Source organism: Canis aureus, chromosome 22 (genome assembly GCF_053574225.1).
Source record: "Canis aureus isolate CA01 chromosome 22, VMU_Caureus_v.1.0, whole genome shotgun sequence".
In the NCBI taxonomy this organism is placed as follows: Eukaryota; Metazoa; Chordata; class Mammalia; order Carnivora; family Canidae; genus Canis; species Canis aureus.
Genome location: NC_135632.1, coordinates 31,112,884 through 31,133,440, shown reverse-complemented (window position 1 = coordinate 31,133,440; position 20,557 = coordinate 31,112,884). Strand labels below are relative to the sequence as shown.

At 33.9% G+C, this 20,557-nt stretch overlaps 1 protein-coding gene across 2 annotated transcripts in view; it reads left to right on the top strand.

The window, feature by feature from the left end:
* ZNF385D (zinc finger protein 385D) overlaps nucleotides 1–20,557 on the top strand; it is an 892,499-nt gene that overhangs the window by 386,498 nt on the left and 485,444 nt on the right. The gene's annotated exons all lie outside the window — the stretch shown is intronic.

Below are 20,557 nucleotides of genomic sequence, written 5' to 3'. Positions count from 1 at the left end.
ATAGCACCCTTCTTTGTCTTTCCTTATGTCTTTCTTTTAAAGCCTATTTTGTTTCCTGATTAACAACTCAGGAAACAAAAGATGTTGGTGAGGATGTGGAGAAAGATGAACAGTCTTACTCTGTTGGTGGGCATGCTAACTGGTCCAGCCACTCTGGAAAACAGTATGGAGTTTCCTCAAAAAGTTAAAAATAGAACTACCCTATGACCCAGCAATTATACTATTAAGTATTTATCCAAAAGATACAAAAATAGTGATTTGAAGGGCCACATGCACCCCAATGTCTATAGCAGCAATGCTGACAATATCCAAACTATGGAAAGAGCCCAAACTATGGAAAGATGTCCACTGATGGATGAATGAACAATGAAAATGTGGTGTATATATATATATACAATGGAATATTACTTAGCCATCAAAAATAGTGAAATCTTGCCATTTGCAATGATGTGGCTGGAACTAGAGTATATTATGCTAAGTGAAATAAGTGAGTCAGAGAAACACAAGTAACACCTGACTTCACTTGTATGTGGAATTTAAGAACTAAAACAGATGATTTATGGGAAGGGAAGGAAAAACAAAGTAGGATAAAAATAGAGAGGAAGAGAAACCATAAAAGACATTTAACTATGCAGAACAAACTGAGGGTTGCTGGCGGGAAGATATGTAAGGGGATAGGGTAATTGGGTGATGGGCATTGAAGAGGCAATTGATGTAATGAGCTCTGTATGTTATGTGCAACTGATGAATCCCTAAATTATACCCCCATATTCATAATATACTACATGTTAAATAACTTGAATTTAAATAAAATAAGAAAAAATCGAATGTGTTTTGTTTGATAGACTATTGCTAGTCCAGCTTTCTTTTTGTTTTCATTTTCATGGGACATCTTTTTCTATCCCTTTCCTTGGGCCTGTGTGTCTTTAGATTTGAAGTGAGTTTCTTATAGACAACATATAGATGAATCATACTTTTTATCCATTAACCTATCCTGTCTTTTGATTGGAACATTCAGTCTATTGACATTTAAAGTAATTATTGATAGATAATAATTACTTATGGCCATTTTGTTCAACTTTTTCTAGTTGTTTATGTTTTTCTTCTCTGTTCCTTTCTTCCTCTCTGGTCCCTTGTTTCATGGCTTGATGATTTGCTTTAATATTGTGTTTGGGTTCCTTTTTCTTTATTTTTTTATGTATCTATTATAGTTTATGGTTTATAGTTACCATGAGGTACAGGTGTGTGTGTCTGTGTGTGTGTGTGTGTGTGTGTGTATACATATATCAGTCTATTTTAAGATGATAGTCACTTAAGTTGAAATGTATTCTAAAAGCACTATATTTGTGTTCCCTTTCTGCAACTATTTATGTTTCTGACATGATATTTTATCTTTTTATTTTGTGTATCCCTACACTATTTATTATGGTTATGGTTGATTTTACTATTTTTGTCTCTCAAGCTTTATATTAGCTTTTCCAGTGGCTGATCTATTGCCTTTAATATATTTAATATATTTGACTTTACCAATGAAATTTTTTAAAATATATTTTCTTATGTCTAGTTATGACCTTTGCTTTTCTGCTTAAAAAAAAGACCCTTTATACATTTCTTGCAAGGCCCATTTACTAGAGATCAATTCCTTTATTTTTTGCTTGTCTGAAAAACTGGTCATCCCCCTGGTAATTTTGAATAGTAACTTTCCCATCCAGAATACTCTTGGTTGTAAATTCTCCCTTTCAGCATTTAAAAAATATCCTGCTTCTCTCTTCTGGCCTCCAAAGTCTCTGCTGAAAAATTTAATGATAATTTAATGTTTCCCTTATATGTGACTATTTGTTTTTCTCTTGCTGCCTTTAAGATTCTCTCTTTAAATTTTACCATTTTAATTATAATATGTCTTGGTGTGAATCTCTTTGGATTCATCTTGATTGGGAACTCTCTTTGTTTCATGGACTTGGATGTCTGTTTTCTTTCAGAGATAAGAGAAATTTTCAGACATTATTTCTTCAAATAAGTTTTCTGTCCTTTTTTTTATTTTTTTAATTCTCCTGGAATCTTATATTGTGAATGTCAGTACACTTGATGTTGTCCCAGAAATCCTTTAAACTATCCTTTCAATTTATTTGTTTGTTTATTTATTTTTGCTGTTCTTATTGGGTGGTTTTTTTTATTATCCTATCTTCCAGGTTGCTGATATGTTCTCACTATATCACTTCATCTGCTTTTTATCCCTGTTTTGTATTTTTATTTTTCACTTTATTTTTTTCAGCTCTGATTTGTTCTTCCTTATAGTTTCTAATTATTTGTTGATCGTTCTTACAATGTTCCTTCATTCTTCTCCAGAATTCACTGAGTATCTTTATGGCCATTAGTTTGAATTATTTATCAGATAAATTACTTATCTCTATTTCATTAGTTTTCTTTCTGGGGTTATTTTTTGTTCTTTTGCTTGGAACATATTTCTTTGTATTCTCATTTTGTTTGATTTTCTGTATTTGTTTCTATGAATTAGATGGAACAGTTCTCTCTCTCTCTCTCTCTCTCAAGAGTGGACTTGTATAGGAGCATCCCCCATGTAGACTGCATATTCCTAGCTTTGGCGGCCAGCTGGAGCTGAAGTGGATTTGGGTTAGGGAATCCCTGGGAGTGTGATTCAGTGACTTCCCTGGTAGGATGGCTGGAGATATAATGGGCTCAGGCCAGCAAGTCTTAGGCATGATGCACTAAGGCTGCCTTGGTAGAATGGCTGGATTTGGCTTAAGCCAGGAAAGTCCTAGGGTGTGTTGTGCCAGGGTCTCATTGGTGGGACAGCTGGGGCTCAAGTGGGTACAGACCAGGATGTACCATACCAGAGTTATCTTGGCAAGATGGCTGGTAGGAGTTGGAGCAGACATGGACCAAGAGCATTCTAGGGCCAACCACTGCAGGGCCACCTCAGTAGGATGGCTAGGTCAAGTGTAGGCCAGTGGGGTCCAGGAGTGTGCCATACTGGGACCATTTTGGTAGGATGGCCAGAACTAGGATAGGTACAGGTATGGTCTCAGGATATACCATGCCAGAGCTACTTTAGGGGGACAGATGGAGCTGATGTAGGCCAGGACCCAAGGCACACTGAGGTGGTCATAGCAGGCTGGTTATAGCCTCCTGGCTACATGGACCCTTCTTCTGACACACTATCAAGGTGGAAGGGGTAGGGAGATATAAAAATAGCATTTATCAGGGCCTCCAACCTCCAACTAAGCTCCAGTGGTTACCCACATGTTTGTTATTTGCCCTAGGACTAGTAAATGGATTTCCTTATTAATTTATAGATCTAGCTGCTCCTTGAACTGCTGTTTTCTTGCTGTGCTCCAGGACAGGCGAGTCTGTGTGCAGGCCCTGAGTGATATCCATCTCTAATGTAGATTGTTGTGTAGAGGATTGGGTTCTCATCATTATTACTATGTCTCTCTCTCTCTTCTATGTTTCTCTACTTGGCTCCTCAATCATTTTGTTGTACAGAAGCTCTTCTATCAGCCCTCAGTTCTTCTGGAAGAATGGCTCTATATCTGAGTATAGACTTGTGTGTTCACAGAAGGAGCTGAGTTAAGAGTTTTTCTACACTGCTTCTTAGGCCATTATTCCCGCTATTTTTTTCATTTTAAAGAAAGGATAGAAATGGTTAAGTTAAAAGAGAGAAGTAAGAAAATCAAGAAACCAGTGTCCCCACAAAAGAAGAGGTCCTAATTTTGTGGTTCACCGGTGTATGACTTTGGAGAAATACATGAATATATTTGGTGAACTGATCCATGAACTGAGCAGGGGTCAGCTAAATCAGCTAATTTGCCATATGAATATACACACTCCATTAAGTAAAATTAAGAGATGATTACTGGATTCAGCTTAAATTCATATTACTGTGAACTGATTTCTTAATTTTTAGAGAGCTCTTAAAATTGAGCAGCATAATGCAAAATGTGATATTTATTCTTATTAAAGTGAATTCCTTAAAGAGGAAATGAAGCATAGTTACTTATGTTTCTGGAATAAACACCGTGCCAGGTCATAAACTTGATATCTCAGTGCACATATTTAAGTATCTTTACTTCTAAGGTATTTTCACAAAGCTCAGCAATTCTCAACGACATAGTTTTAACATGAGTAGTCTAGTTAAGGGTATGATTAAGATGGTATATCAATTAGGCATGAGATCATTGAGCAAACACACATTCAATATAAGCACAAAATATGTTTTTGAAAGTAAATTTTCACTATCATGTAAAATTCTGAGTCCAGGAAAACCAACATTTGTTCTACCTACTTCATGTCTCATTCCTTGCCATGAGCAAAATAATTTAATATTGCCAGTCTTCTAGTTATTTTTTTTCTGTTTTATTGAAGTTGGAATTCAGTTTTTAAATGAGTTGACAAAGTTCAAACACTAAAGAGGACAGAGAACTAGGCTTAAAATTTTGACTTTTCCTTGCAGAAAACATACAACTAACATGAATCTCACCATAAATATGCATTGTGTATGCATTATCATATAGGTTATAAAAATTTTTAGGTACAGACAATATTAGGGTATAGAAATATATTCTAAACTCTAGTAAGTCAGATACCATTTTCTCATCCCAGCCAGGGCCTTCATGACATAAAAACAATCCCTTGTCTCTCTCTCTCTCTTTCTTTCTTTCTGTAAATATATGTATATTATATAGTCAGTGAATTTATGTGTGCAGTATTTGAAAATTCTTCAAAGTATATTTTTCTAAGAGTCTACCTATGTGTAAAATGAAAATAAAAAAGAATTTCAAATTATTCATATTAATAGTACATTTGTAACATTTTATATATAAATGAGATTTCTGTTACTCACATGAAATACTTATCTATACACATTTGTGAAATGAAGGTGAAAGTCTTGACCTTAACAAGTACCTTGCATATATATCTATATTTAAATAATCTGAATTTGACTTCCAAATAATTTCTGAGAGAATTTGGAAGCCATCCCTCCCAACCTCACCTCATAAATGTACTGAACATTTTCTTGTTAAAGATGAGAGTAAAAAAAATCCACATTTCTTAATGATTCTTTAAACCCAGTTGTTTTCCTACCCTACAGCTGAATGGCTTTGAAAATACAACGTGCAAACTTGCAGATTAATAGTACTTAGATGTCCGGAGCTGATGTAATTTCAGGCTGCTCAAATTAACTCTCTCTGACAAGCCTTCCCTTGCAAACTACCAGCAGCAAAGTGCCTCTTTGTCTACAGTTATAAGCCAGGCTCCAATCTCTGGGAGTTTTCACATTGTTTCTAATATATTGGTGCTTGGACAAAGTCGAATCATTCCCTATGAAAGCCTGACTGCCCAAAGGGTATAAACCCAATTGCCAGTGGTTTATTCAGCTTTGACAGTTCTCAGTGTGATCCTAACAGCCTTTGGTAAAACAAAAAGGCAAGAGAAAATCTCCAGAAACTTCCTTCTATTCATTTCTTTAATAGTTTTCTTGCCACAGGAGACTTAAGAAGATTTGTACAGCCTGCTCTCTTTTCATTAGCAGCAAGTGCAATGCTGTTGGGTAAGTTAATGTGAAAGACTATAAAAAAAAGTAGAGTGCTATATATACGAATTTTTATAGCATTTAAAAAAAACTGTCCTTTTACTTAAGTACAACAAAGTTGAAAACATAAATAGTAAATATACTTTGTGTTTTCCAAATCATAGACAGCCTTCTGTTTGTTGAATGCAATTCCATGGTTCACTGGTTTTTTGGTAAGAACATGTTAAAATTATCATTATTGGACTGACAAAAAAAACCTGATTGAATTTTCAGCACAATCATAGTTCTTGTCATAGAATTTAACAATATTTAATGATTTCTTTGTATTTCCATATGCAACAAAATGTATCAGTATTTTCTGGTTTGATTTGGCCATTCCATTAAACCTCCAGAACTAAATTACTGTTCATGTAGCATTCTTCGTTCCTTCTTTGCCAGTGAAAGTGTAACTGGTTAGTAAAATTTCCAACTCTGGCTGAGAAAAAAATACCCACATTTATATTTGGTACAGCACATTACACAAATCTATGAATGCATTATATATATTATATACATGTAAAAGCAAGATACTTCCCCTATAAAGTGGTTTTAATTGCTAGATCCTATATAATTTGTTGGTTATATGTTGCATAATTTTTCTTTTATAATTTGTATTTTATTATGTGGGCTAATTTCTGAATTCAAGAATTGATGAAATATACTGAATATATTATAAATCGTCAGAAGATATATTGTTTACTTGAAGTTATTACTGCAGAAGTCATTAATACTTTAAAGTTCAATATTTTATAAATTGAAGCATAGAAAAAGAAACTAGAAAAACAGAATGAGTCAGATAAGGAGAAGTTAGTTATTTCTTTAAGGTACTTTTTACCCTATAAGATAGAAACAAAAGTGAAATTGGTGTGCTAAATTAATTGACTCTTATTTTTATGTCTTCAGGTATAAAATAGCTAAATTCAGCATGATGTTAAGATTTTTCCTGGTTTCTCTGATCTAATTTTTTATTAGAAATATAAGTGCGTATTGGAATGGTATTATAATTATAAATTCTCATGTATTATCAAGAAGATTCCTTTATGGACCTAGCAGGGTTAAATTGTAACATCTCATAAGGCAAAATAAATGATGATTTTAAAATAAGACTGATGAACTTGACATTCAGCTTTTAGTGAAATCCTCATTTTTCAGAAAAGTAACAGAACTGCATGTATTATGTACCTGTGATTAGGGACATCTCAAACAATGACTTGATTAAAGAACTGTAGATAGAAGTGTTCTTTCCTCTCCCCACATCTTTACATTTTTTCCCCTGACAGTTTGTGATGGTGCGTTGACATTTTGAAATATCAAAGCAGAGAATAACCATTGATACAGCTGTCTGACTTACCATGGTTCCTTATTATAGCAATCATGTTACCACGGGCCATACTTCTGTCAACAGCACTTCATCACGGATGCCCCAATTGCCCATATATGCATGGAAGCTTAGAGCGTTGCCTGCCAAAGATGTAATAAATCAAGGAACAAATTATGTGGTTGCTTCTACAGTGCTTAGATTTTCTTGTGTCCTCATGGTCATGTGTCTTATCCAAAGTTAGTAAGTCTCTAAACAATGTATTCCTAGAGGATGAGTCCTTGCATTCTGTTTGTATCATATTTTATAGGACAGAAGGATGACTCCCTAGAAATTTTAATGTGGAGCATAATCTTAAAGAACCCTTTACTAGTGTTCAGTTTTAGAAAAGGAACTCAAAACAATTATTATTCCCTTATTCTCAGAATGCTCACAAAGTTGTCATTTTATTTCAAATACAAGCTACTTGAATACCAAGTAGGTATGATTTCTCTTAAAATGAGAACTTACTAGTATATCAGAAGATTTTTTTAAAAAATGGTATAAAATTGTTAATACTCTATTGGTTCCTTGAAATGATATTAACATACTGACTTATAGTATTATTGTTTTGTCATGTCCATAGCTATAATGCATACATTTACTAACATATTTGTGTGCTGTATGTACTTTATTTTAAAAAAGATGAAGTTTGGCAAAGGAGAATTATCCAAAATCAAAAGGATAATTATATATAACCTGATGGTATCTAGTTATGTCACATTGTAAAAGAACTTAAGTCTGTGAAAGAGCAAGACCAAACATTTTATAAAATTTATTTTTCTTTGTAGTTGTAGATCTTAACCTTGTAGTTGCCTCAAATTAGTTGTGGAACAAGGTGGACCATGTTCTAAAAAGGAAATTAAAGAGTCAGAAAAGATCATAGGAAACATCCAGCCTAATTACTATATTTTATAGATCATTATTTTCTTCACTTTTTTTAGCTAAGTAGAAAACTGCATTACAGCTGAAATGTGATTCAGCTTAGTATATACATATACTATGACTTTATTTCCAAAGAGATTACATAATTTACCAGAGAGGGTGTTTGTCTTTTCATAAAAATGAAATTTCTACAAAACTGGCATCATCAAAAAAATAACAAAACATAAAGTTAAATAAGGCAGACCGCACAACAAAGAAAAATCAGAGCTTGGGAACCCAGATATCTTGTTTCCTTAAGTTTTTCTTCTAACCACTGTATAATAAAGAAAGTATTTGAGGCACCTGGGTGGCTCATTTGGTTAAGTCTGCGCTCTTGATTTTGGCTCAGGTCCTGATCTCAGGGTTGTGTGATTGAGCCCCACATTAGGCTCTGTGCTCAGCGGGAGTCTGCTTGAGATTGTCCTCTTTCTGCCCCTCCCCCTGCTCTCTCAAATAAACCAATAAAATCTTTTTTATTTCAAGTATGCATCTTATTTGATAGTTTGTTCTTGAAAAAATATACAGTAGATATCTGAAAGGTATCACTAGCTGAAATCACACTTTCAAGGACTATTTCTGTTTTTCATTAATCTTTACTAGTCATGGCTTTCAAATACTTTAAATTTAATATAATTTATCTTTTAGCCATTTATAAAATACTAATTATCCAAAAATACTTGGATGAATCCACTGTGATGTATCTTTCTGAAATAAATTCTAATAAAGTTAATATTTTTACAGTATTCAAGACTATTTCTGAATCATTATTTGTTGACAAATATTTTGTATAACATGTTTTTGCATATGATATCTTCTGTGTTAAGAAAAAATCTATATATTAGGAATTCCTTGACCACCTTATCTTGGATTGTCCACACCCCTAACCCCACTCGTATCTTCTTAGCCTGTATTATTTTTCTTCTCAGCATTTAATTATAGGTAAAATTTATTTATTATAGGTAAATTTATTATTTAAAATTATAGGTAAAATTTAAAATTTATAGGTAAAATTTATGTTTTATCTGCTTTTTTTATCTCCTAACTCACATGTAAGATACTTGATAGCATGCAGAGTGTTTTGTTTTGTTTTTCTTTATTGCTATACAGCAATAATAAAGTATTTCTGGCATAAAATGTAAACTTTTGAGGTGAATGTTTAAAAAATTGATAATACCCAGAGCTAATATTATATTTACAATGTTGTAAGAGTGGTGCTTTGCACGTATAATTTCTAATTTTCACATCAATCTTGTCAAGTAGTTACCATTCTTGCCATTTTATAAATTAATAATTGAGACACACTGTGTAAGTTACTTGCCACTGAATGGCTGAGATTGAATCAAATCTAGCTCTATCTGTTTCAAAGCCTGTGAATATATTTTTGCTGCTTCACATTGTCTGATGATATATTGTACTTGCAAAAAATTTTATTTCACATGTTGAAAAATGTTTTTTTCAAGGAAGTTTCTTTATAAGGAAGGGGGTGAAAGATAGAGAAATGGAGTGAATGTGATGGTAAACAATGTCACAGTTCATGATTAGCTAGAAACTTATAAAAGAATATAAACAAAACACATTTTCAAATACCTCCAAAAGAAAGTGCCCAGGGAAGAAAAGTAAAGAATCCAAAAGAAGTGAAACATGCACAGAGAAAATTCTTTTAGTTCCAACTTTTATTACCACATTAGTTCAGAAGGACTTTAATTTCTCTTTCTTTGAGACAGCTTTCTTTTTCTCTTTTTTTCCCCTTGAAACCACTTTCCAGCCTTCCATCCATCATGTCTCACTCTTTCCTTTTGTCAAGTTGTTTTTTCAGTGTCATCTGAACCAAGAACTGCACTTAATCCCACCCCCAACTCTGAGGTCTTCCCTTCTTTGATAGAAATCCTTTCCATTCATTTTCCAAGGTCTTTCTCCTAGCCTACCTAGTTCTATAAGCCTTCAGCCTGCAATGAAAATTACCCCCATATAAATATATAAAACCCAACAGCCAAAAATGGATAATCCAATACAAAATGGGCAAAAATCATGAATAGCAAGAAGACATGCACATGGCCAACAGACACATAAAAATCATGAATAGCAAGAAGACACGCAGATGGCCAACAGATCACAACAGATGATCAACATCATTTATCATCAGGGAAATGCAAATCAAAACTATATAATGAGATATCACCTCACGCCTGGCAAGAGCTTAAGTCAACAACAAAAGAATCAAGAGGTGATAGCAAGATGTGGAGAAATGGAAACCATCTTGCATTTTTGATGTGGATGCAAACTGGTGCAGCCACTATGGAAAACCGTATGAAGGTTCCTCAAATGTTGAAATAGAACTGTCCTGTGATCCAGTAAATACACCACTAGGGATTTACCCAAAGAATACAAAAAATACTAATTCAAAGGGATACATGTGCTCTGATGTTTATAGCAGCATTATCTACAAATTATGGAAATAACCTAAATGTCCATTGACTGATAAATGGATAAGGAAGATGTGGTACACACACACACACACACACACACACGGGAATAAAACTGAGCCATAAAAAAGAATGAAATCTTGACATTTGCAATGATGTGAATTGGAGTTACAGAGGATTATGGTAAGTGAAATAAGTCAATCAGAGAAAGACAAATACCATTTGATTTCAGTCATATGTGGAATTTAAGAAATAAAACAAATGAAAAATGATGAAAAGAGAGAGAGGCAAAACAAGAAAAACTCTAAACTCTAGAGAACAAACTAATGGTTACCAAAGGGAAGATGGGTGGAGGGATGGGTTAAATAAGTGATGGGCTTAAGGAGTAGACTTATGATGAGCACTGGGTGTTGGATGGAAGAATTGAATCACTATATTGTACACCTGAAACTAGTATTCACTGTGTTAATTAACTGGAATTTAACTAAGAACTTTTTTAGAAAAGAAAATTACCCCCATAAAAATTCATGGCATCAGTTATTAGACACATCAGATATTGCTTTAGAATATTTTTTATTTTATTACATTTATATGTAACTCTTGATTTCTTGTTATTCATATAAATATTCTAGATTTTAAGGATTATGTATTTTATTTTATTATCTTTAAAGGTTTTAAACATTTTATTTTATTTTTAAGGATTTTATTTATTTATTTATGAGAGACACAGAGAGAGAGGCAGAGTCACAGACAGAGACAGAAGCAGGCTCCATGCAGGGAGTCCGATGCAGGACTCAATCCTGGGACCCTGGATCATGCCCTGAGCCACAGGCAGATGCTCAATCACTGAGCCACCCAGGAGTCTCAAGGGTTACGTATTTTAATTCCTTGTATACTTTACAATATCTAGGTACTCAAGAAGGCTTGGTTGAATATTATTTTCTAATAATGTATAACTAATGAGTTACTTACAGGTGATTTTGGTGGGTGATTCATATTTTAATGGACAAATACGTAGTTTTTAGAAGGCCTAAAACTCTTCCTACAATTCTGTGGTAAAGCTTTAAAGTCAAACCAAAATAAATTTATATTCAAGTTCTTTTCATACTGGCAAAATAGTTGTTAGGAATTCCTTACTCATGCTAAGGGTCTTTTTCCTCAACTGAAAAAATGGAAGTAGAAATACCTGCTGAATAGTGTTGTTATCCTGACCAAATGAAATGATGTGTCTATTAAACCCCCGGTTTAGAGCCTGGAACAAAGTAGGAGCCCAGCAAATACTAATCTTTGTTGTAACTGTGATTCTTGTCATTCTTATTTCATAGATATTTCAGTAGGCACATGGGGATTTCACTCCTCCTCCCCCTCCTCCTCCTCCTCTTTCTCCTCCTTCTCCTCCTCCTCCTCCTCCTCCTCCTCTTCCTTCTTTTATTTTCTTCTTCTTGTATACATTTTTTTTTATTGGAGTTCAATTTGCCAACATATAGTATAGCACCCACTGCTCATCCTGGCAAGTGTCCTCCTCAGTGCCCATCACCCAGTCACCCTATCCTCCCACCCACCTCCCTTCCACTACCCCTTGTTCGTTTCCCAGAGTTAGGAGGAGTCTCTCATGTTTTGTCGCCCTCTCTAATTTTTCCCACTCACTTTCTCTCCTTTACCCTATAATCTCTTTCACTATTTTTTATATTCTCTGTATGAGTGAAACCGTATAATGATTGTCCTTCTCTGATTGACTTACTTCACTCAGCATAATACCCTCCAGTTCCATCCACGTTGAAGGAAATGGTGGGTATTCGTCATTTCAAATGGCTGAGTAATATTCCATTGTATATATAGACCACATCTTCCTTATCCATTCATCTTTCAATGGACACCAAGGCTCATTCCACAGTTTGGCTATTGTGGACATTGCTGCTATAGACATTGGGGTGCAGCTGTACTGCCGTTTGATTGCATCTGTATCTTTGGGGTAAATCCCCAGTAGTGCAATTGGTGGGTCGTAGGGTAGCTTTATTTTTAACTCTTTGAGGAACCTCCACACAGTTTTCCAGAGTGGCTGTACCAGTTCACATGCCCACCAAGAGTGCAAGAGGGTTCCCCTTTCTCTACATCCTCTCCATTTGTTGCTTTCTATCTTGTTAATTTTTGCCATTCTCACTGGTGGGAGGTGGTATCTCATTGTGGTTTTGATTTGTATTTCCCTGATGGCAAGTGATTTGGAGCATTTTCTCATGTGCTCTCTTCTTATCCTGGCAATGACAGCACAAGTTACTCTTCATGTCCTTGTCTATTGTGAGTGGATTTTTATCTTCTGTTCAGCTGACAGCATGAAAAATCAGTTCAGTGACAAGCCTGTCCCTTCAATATGATGTCCAGCACTGCTAATAACCAAACTGGAGGAAGTACAAAATATGGATCATGACCTGGGAGACCTCACAGTTCAGTTTAGATGGTGATCCAGTGGGTTTGAAACAATTAAAAAAATTATGTGCTAAATTTCAACATAATGACAAAAATTAGAGTAGGAATAATTGAGATGGACTGAACTTGGATAAGAAATAGGAGAAGTCAACTAGCTTTTCAGTTTGAAGGATGATGAACTTTGTACTGAGTAAAGGTAGAAATATAGACATGTCAAATTGGGGTGTTGGGATGGAAATTAGTTTTAGGGCAAAGTGCATATAGAGAGGAATAAATGAATTTAGTAAGAGTCACTAGTGGATGATGAGCAATAAGTATGACCCACATGGTAGATATCTCACACAGTTGGTGAGAAAGAACATAGCCAAACTGTAGAAATAAAATGTAAATAATAGTTTATTGTGAAATAGTAGAGAGTGGATAAAAATGTCTCATGTTTATCATCTGGAGCAGTATATGGTGAATGGTTACCTGACAAAGGATGATTCATATACAGGAAAGGGGCAAGCAATAACTGACAAGAAGCATTTAGCCTACTGTCTTTCTCCACTCCCACCTTCACGGGAGTTATATTTAGGCTTGGACTGGTTGGTATGCTATGATATTAGACAGATCACCCATAGGCATTCTCATCTGCCAGGCTCACCAGTGTCAGGACACAAAAACTTTCTTGGTGATTATTCAGATCTTAGCTTGATTAGGAGAAAGCCATTGCCAGGTTGTAAAGTCAAAGCCTATTTAGGTGTTATGGTAAAATTTTCAACTTAATGAGTACATTTTAAAATATTTAGTTGAGTAGATAAATCAAATTAAATTAAAAACTGAAACTGTCCATACTACTCCATGCACTGAGATTTTGCTGTGTTGAGTATGAGTTGAAGCAAGTAAGAAAAGAAAACATAGGCCTTCTTTTTTACATAGATATTTGGCACTCTGTTAATATTTCTGGAAATTGCATTTGTGGCATATGGAAGAGTGTGGTCATTTGTTGCAAGGAAAAGACAGATTTTTTTTTTTAAAGAATATATTTTCTACCTTTTGGTGTTTGGCTAGAGACCTTAATGATTGGAAAATATGCTTATTTTATAGAAACTATGCTGTATACATAGTTTACATTGAGTATATATTCAGAGAATTTTAAGATGATAAGAACTTGGAGACTCTATAAAACAGTTAAAATTTCATTCATCATCAGAAGGAAAACACTAATTGTTTCCTCATTAATATCAAACTGTAGGACCAGTTCCATAGGGAGAGTTTTTCCCTTAATTTCAAGACAAAAGAGGATAATAAAGTATGAATGTCCTTTGTGTTTTTATTTTTAAACATAAATGTAAAGGTGAGTAATTTTTAAAATTCAAACAATAGTGAGAAATTCAATATAGTTGAGGATGCTTCATCATCAATAACACAAAACGTCTTTTTAAGTTTCTTGATTAGATTTTACAAACCCTTGTTATAGTGTGACTAAAATACCTCTAGCATAAACAATTATTAATACAATGTCGAATAGGTCCTTAGGTGAACTCAATTACAGTGGCACAATGGGGCAAATAACTGTAAAAGCCATTGGCATTATTGTTCTCCGAAGGTCAAAGGCACTGGAGTGGAGAATGGTGAAATTAGATGACAGAGCAGAATAAGAGGCTGTGATTGAAGATGTTCTGGATCACAGACCTTTATTGTACTTTGATTTTTTTAAAGCTTACTTTATTTGGGTCTTTCATCTGTGAAAAAAATTAGTGTATGCTGTACTCTTCTTTGATTGAAGTATTTGAACTTTTATGAACACACATTTTTTTTCCATCTCAAGAAGTACTTTTTCTTTCTGGTAGCACTCCAGCTGTGAGGCTAACTTCTGTTAGTTTTCACATAAATCTCCCTGATCTAAAAAAAAAAAAAAAAAAAAAAAAAAAAAAATCTCCCTGATCTAAACTAGGGTTTTTCTTTCTGCTTTTGGCAATATTTATTACAGCCTTCTATATTCTTAAATATTTTACATCCAAGAACCTGAAAAGGTGAAATGTTAATAGACTTTAACCACTTGGAACAGGAATGTTTAAATCTGGCAAATTCACTGATTACTTAGGTTGCTACTATTCCTAATCTTTTATTTCTAATAAGAAGCCCAGAAAGTTTGTAGACTTTTTTTTTAAGATTTTATTTATTTTTTCATGAGAGACAGAAAGAGAGAGAGAAAGGCAGAGACACAGGCAGAGGGAGAAGCAGGCTCCATGCAGGGAGCTAGACATGGGACTTGATCCCAGGTCCCCAGGATCAGGCCCTGGGGCGGAAGGCGGTGCTAAAACACTGAGCCACCTGGGCTGCCCAAGTTTATAGACTTTTATTCCATATTTTAACACAGTAAAATGAATAGCAACTCCCAAATATTACCTCAGGTTTTAATCTTTAAGATTAAAAAGATCTTAGTTTTTAGTGAGGAGAAGAAATCTGGATCATTTACTCATCTTGTGCCATAAACTATGATAATAACTGGATATACATTGCTGTAAAATGAGATAAAGTACATGACTTCATAAACAACTATCTAGTAGAGGAAACAGATACTTAACCAGTAAACATGTAAATGAGAATGTGATTACAAATTATGATAAATACTATAAAGGAAAGAATAGACTCCATGAGAAAGTAACATGATATACCAGTTTAGACTGATTACCTCACAGAATAGGGCTAGTTATAGTGAGGGAATTTGGTATTGGTAAAAAAGTTTCTCTATATATACCAGTGCTGACATATCAAAAAAAAAAAAAAAAAAAAAAACTCAATCGAGATTTTACAAAGCTTGAGCATTTTTAGCCTCATTATGCTAAATAATTATCAAAATAAGCCTTTTTATGTAGTCCCTATCAAAATACCAACTTTATTTTTTACATAACTAGAAGAATCCTCGAATGTGTATGGAACCACATAAGACCCTTTTAGCCACAGCAATCTTGAGGAAGAGCAAAGCTGATATACTAGATTTCAAGATATACTAAAAAGCTACAGTAATCAAAATGCTATGGTACTGGCACTAAATAAATAAATAAACAAATAAACAAATAAACACATAGAACAATGGAATGGGATAGAGAGCCCAGAAATAAACCTGGACTTATATAGTGAATTAATCTATGACAAATGGAAAGACAGTCTCTTCAATAAATGGTGCTGTCAGAATGGGACAGCTACATTGAAAAGAATGGGACTGGATCACCTTCTAACACCATACACAAAAATAAATGAAAAATAGATTAAAGATCTAAATATGAGACCTGAAACCACAAAACTCCTAGAAGAAAACATAGACAGTAATTTCTTTGACATTGACTGAAGAAACATTTTTTCAGATATGTCTTTGAAGTCAAGGAAAACAAAAGCAAAAATAAACTATTAAGATTACACCAAAATAAAAAGCTTTTGCACAGTTAAAGAAACTATCAACAAAACAATAAAGCAACCTACTGAATGAGAGAAAATGTTTGTAAATGACATATCCAATTAGGGTTAATATCCAAAGTATATAAAGAACTTATACAACTCACCATGAAAAAAAAAAAAAAAACAAATAGTTTGATTAGGCAATGGACAGAGGACCCAAATAGATATTTTTCCAAAGAAGATATACAGATGGCCAACATACACATGAAAATATATCCATCACTAACAGTAAGTGAAATGCGGATCAGAAGAAGCACAATGAGACGTCACCATACACCTGGCAGAATGGCTGGACTCAAAAAGATAAGAAGTAACAAGCGTTGGTAAAGATATTGAGAAAAAGAAACCCTAGTACGCTGTTGGTAGAAATGCAAATTGGTGCAACTACTGTGGAAAAAAGTATGGCGGTTCCTCAAAAAATTGAAAACAGAATTACTAGGTGATTTTGTAATTCCACTCTTGGGTGGGAGTACTTAAAGGATATGAAACACTAAATCAAAAAGATTAATGTACTCCTATGTTTATTGCTGCATTATTTACAATAACCAAGGTATGGAAGCAATCCAAGAGTCTGTCAAGAGATGAATGTATAAAGTAGAAGTGATGAGTATGTATATGTGAATCAGAGATAGATGAATACCATATGATTTCATTTATATGTGGAATTTAATAAACAAAACAAATGAACAAAGAAAAAAGAGACAAATCACACACAAAAAAAGAAAGAAAAACAGATTCTTAAATACAGAGAATAAATTGATGATTGCCAGAGGATAGGTGGAAGAGGAATTGGGTGAAATAAAGGGGATTAAGAATACACTTACTGTGATAGTCACTGAGTAATGTATAGAAAAGTTGAATCATTAGATTGTGTACCTGAAATTAATATAACACTGTATGTTAATACTGCAATTTAAAAAAGTATACAGCCGTTTTGCAAGTTGCTCAAAAATTACGTTCATTTTCTCTCTGCTAATTCTTTGCCACCTTACCTGCATTTCTTTTTTTGGTGAATATTTTTCTCACCTGGTGATGTGAGTGAAACAACATTCTTTTAGTTATCCATGCTTGAAGCTCTGGAATTATCTTAGACCTCTTTATCTTTTTCTGCCTTTCTCATCAACTTATTCAAATTATTTATAAAATTTGTATCTACTTTGTTGAATTACTTGACTTCATGTCCATGTCTTGGTTTCCTCATCGTATGGGGATAACAACTAATCCTATGGTTATTTTGAGGAGTAAATGAGTTAATAAAGCACTTAGAGCAATTATTGTTGGTTAGTAAGTGCTATATAAGTGTTTGTTATATAAAATAAGTGATCAGTGGGGTTTTTTTTGATATGATGTTCTTTTTAAAAAAATTTAAATATTTTTAATTAATTATTCATGAGAAACACAAACAGAAAGAGAGAGGCAGAGACAAAGGCAGAGGGAGAAGTAGCCTTCTAGCAAGGAGCCTGATGTGTGATGCGATCCCTGACCTGGGATCATGTCCTGAGCCCAAGGCAGACGCTCAACCACTGAGCTACCCAGGCATCCCAAGCCACTCAGGCATCCCTGACATGATGTTCTTCTGCAGACTTATAAGGCATGCATAGCACTAAAAATTGCACTAAAAATTAACTCGTTAATTACTAATGTCAACAGTGTATTCTTTTCATGATCAGAAGATACATACTCCTTCACTGTCTTCTGCTGTACAATTTGTTACTAGATAATTAATTGCACTTTTAAGTGGAAAAATATCTAAAAAAGGATACTTTGTAAATAAATCAGGTAAATTAATGGTGGTGTTCTTTTAAGAAGCATTCTTAATAATGACAATACAATTAAAACGGTGTGCCCAGCACCACAAGACAGTGTAGTAAAAACAATTTTTGCTCAACTCTTATTCATATCATTTAAGCTATAGCTAATATATATGTACAGTCAGTCTTCTATGTTTAGGTAGAGGTCAGAATTATTCAGTAGTTAAGAAAATGGTGGATTGATGTGTTAAAAAACAAATTAACTATATTTAACAGATTTGTTTACTCATTTGCTTGCAAAACAAGTTCATCTGTTAGTACAAACTGCCAGCCAAAGCAGCCCTCCTCGAGGCTAAAGTTGTTTAATCATCCCTTAACTGGAGGAATCCCAGTTGATCCCAAAATCTGAATTCCTTTATTGTATCACTGGGATTCCCTCATGCTGTGTTCTCAATCTGTCTCCAATTTTTGATCATTAATATATTTAAGTGTCTTTATGATGTAGTCAATAAAGAGTTTGCCTTAGAAGTTAAAGCTACATGTACTTTTTCTATATTTAATTGGAAGAAGGAATCATCTGGTAAAAAGCCAAGATCTTTACCTGCTGTTGGATATTTAAAAGATAATTTATGACAAATCTCAGAATAAATAATTGATGATAAGTGGTAGTAATTTAAAAAGGAGCAACATAAATTTCCTTGGAACTCAGATAATCTATTAACAGTAATTTCTCTTTTTATTTGGAGGAAATATATAGATCATAGAGCACATTTCAACCAAATAAAGCTCCTAGTGTTCCAGGTTTTATAGACTTTCCCTCTAAATATATTCTCATCCAAAAAGAGAAATATAATCAACAATAGATGTTTTCAGTTGATTTCCAAAATACGATCCAACAAAACCAGTAAAACTTGCTTCTTAGAGTTAAGGAGAAATAGAGGATATGTTGAATATTGTCTTTTTTTTTTTTCTTTTCTGGAAAACATACTCAGACTTCTTTCGTACTGAAGACCAGTTTTCAAAATTTTCATTTTCCAATACTTTTTCTGCCCAAATTAGTTTTATTAGCAATGAATTACTGTGTAAATAATAGTAACTAATTAACCGAAACCCAACTATGCACTAGTCAACTTTGCTAAGAACCTCATATACGTTACCTCATTCAAAATTCCTGGCAATCCTATGATCTAAATGGAATGAAGATTACCTTGGTTTAGACTTGGGGAAACAGAAGCTAAGTGCTTTAATGCTATAAGAGACCATAACATATGAAAGTTGTTCAGATTTTGATATTTGTGGGACTCTTTAAATTTATTTGGAATTATTTTGACTTGTTCAAGATTTAATCTATATGAAGATTCAATGGTAGAGTCATATTAAGATAGGACTCATTCATCAATATTTGTCATGGTGTACAGAAATTAATAAAGGTTCTCCTCCTTATCCCAAATAAAAAATATGTGTTACATTTTTGTTTTCTGTCTCAGTGCTAAATACCAGTAGATTAGGCCCAGTAATACAAAATAGATAAAGCAGTTTTGATCCTGAGATACTAAAATTATAGCTATGAAGCATTGTTTTTTTGTAAAGGAGTAAAAATTCTGTGTATTAATAACATCTTCTTTGATTACTATCATTAATCTCATTATATAGTTATAAACCAACTCACAGTTACATGATTTCAAATGTACTATGAATTAAGCCATGCATGTTAAATAGCAAAATCTGGAGAAAGTCACATAAGTTCCTTTTGGAAATAGAGAAAAGAAGCTGTGATGATCCTTTTCAGTACTTTACTTTAGGTCACAGATCCAGAGGAGATTAAGATATGGAAGGAAGGAGGGAAAAAAACAACAGAAAATATTCTTCAGAAATGAGGAATTGTTCCAATCATATTTTATTGGTCTTTAAATATATAAGTCCCCAAGTCCAGGCAAGTATCAACATTGCAAAGCCACGCCAGTAGCACATGGGGAAATGGTACACAGGAATCAGTTCGCAGCTACCAAATCCAGCAAGTTTCCCTCCATTTCCCTTGGGTTCAGAATGTCGATGTTTCCTTAAGGAAAATCTGGTTTGGAAAAAAGCTGTGTATCTGCTGTAGCCCCGTGACCTTCTGTCTCTATTGACAGTTTCAGTAACTACTTTGAGATAAGCTCAGGTAACAATCCATATGCAATTATTATTATCATAGATAATAAATAACATCCTCACCATGGCATTGAAAAGGAACAGGCATGGTTGTATAATTGTTTTATATGCTGCTTTACACTGTGACATTTTCTAGTGCAGATATGACTTAGATGTGGCTACCTTTTTAGAAGTTGCTCACCTATTTGAGAAAGCAAAAAGTCAAGAAATAAGGTGGAGTGGCTTTCTGTTCCAGCATGTGTATTTTCAAGCTACTTAACTTTCTCAAGAAGAGAGTAATCCTGACTCCAGCTCAATTGACTGTTAAAGCTTATGGCTCCCCACCTAATCAGCCACACAGAATAACTGCTCTCTAGATACTTGTCAAGGATTATAACGTCAAACTCACTGCTATTCAATATTTAATCAAGAGCTGGGTAGAGAGATATAATACTTATAGCAGATAGCCTGAAGGAGATGCTGCCCATCGCTTAAATGTAAAAAAAAAAAAAAA